General features: G+C 34.9%; 1 protein-coding gene across 7 annotated transcripts in view; it reads left to right on the top strand.

The window, feature by feature from the left end:
- LOC119591995 overlaps nt 1-952 on the top strand; it is an 8,299-nt gene that overhangs the window by 2,463 nt on the left and 4,884 nt on the right. For 2 of the 7 annotated variants that reach the window (XM_037940763.1, XM_037940759.1), the window contains exon 1: nt 109-194. The exons of 1 other annotated variant lie outside the window; for it this stretch is intronic. The gene's annotated coding sequence lies outside the window, so the exon portion shown is untranslated. Of the gene's footprint in view, nt 1-104; nt 195-393; nt 560-597; nt 619-952 lie in introns of those variants that run through there. 4 more of the 7 variants (XM_037940760.1, XM_037940764.1, XM_037940765.1 and 1 more) reach the window with 4 other exon arrangements.

Raw genomic sequence — 952 nt, 5'->3', positions numbered from 1 at the left:
AAGTGCAGTTATATTCAAGCAATGATGTCATGTCACCAAAGATAACAGGGACGATTCTTTTAAAGCGTCAAATACTTTATCATAAAAAACTAGCCGATAAGATAACATTGAGATAAGACTTAGGGAAGCGAAGTTGACCCATCCGTGTCTTGTGCCTTCCAGTCACCTCGGAAACTTAACAAGGACTCTTCGTGGTAATTAGAAGGATTTTTCGTTTTCTTGTTTGTTTTAAAGTTTTTTTTATTTTTTTTTTTAATACAGAGGTAAAGCATATGGTTTCTAAACGGTGAATATTGAGTTGTCTAATTGACTGTTTTATTTATTTTTTCTCAACAATTTATGACAATTTTTCCAAAGGAATACTAATGTTAGTCGAAATGAATTCTATTTAAGATCGTTGGTATTATGAATTGACTTCAAATTTTACGTCTACCTTCACGATAAACGTTTAAAACATGAAATACTGAAAACGTGAACGCTGCAAAATGCACATGTTGGCAGCCTTGTCTGTGTCGGTATCTACCAGACAGCATCTCTCCGCAGCTCGTGGGCGTAACTGGTGAGCTACAAGGCTGTTGTTATGCGGGAGTTGATTTCCCATGTCTGAAAGTAATTCGGGTATGGGTCTCTAAACATTTAACTGTTTCTTTTGTGTTTGCGAGAATGAAAGACTCGTAGGAGTACGAGGAATGGAAGGAAGTCAGGTGATTCACTGATGAGATTATTATCTTTTATGAGCTTCTTAAGAGCAAAATTCGCATCAAATTCCTTATTGTTTTATTAATTAGGTTACTACTATAAAAAAAAAAGATTCATACTGTTTGATAGACTGTGAACATGCGGAAACTTGTATTCATATCATAGAGAAATCACATTCTTGACGTAATTTCTATTTGAGGGTGATGAAAGTGTTTTGCTTATCATCAAGGAAAATAGGCGGATTTGAAAACCT

This window comes from Penaeus monodon, chromosome 29 (genome assembly GCF_015228065.2).
Source record: "Penaeus monodon isolate SGIC_2016 chromosome 29, NSTDA_Pmon_1, whole genome shotgun sequence".
In the NCBI taxonomy this organism is placed as follows: domain Eukaryota; kingdom Metazoa; phylum Arthropoda; class Malacostraca; order Decapoda; family Penaeidae; genus Penaeus; species Penaeus monodon.
The sequence above is the reverse complement of the archived record's forward strand: the minus strand, read 5'-3'. Positions and strand labels throughout refer to the sequence as shown.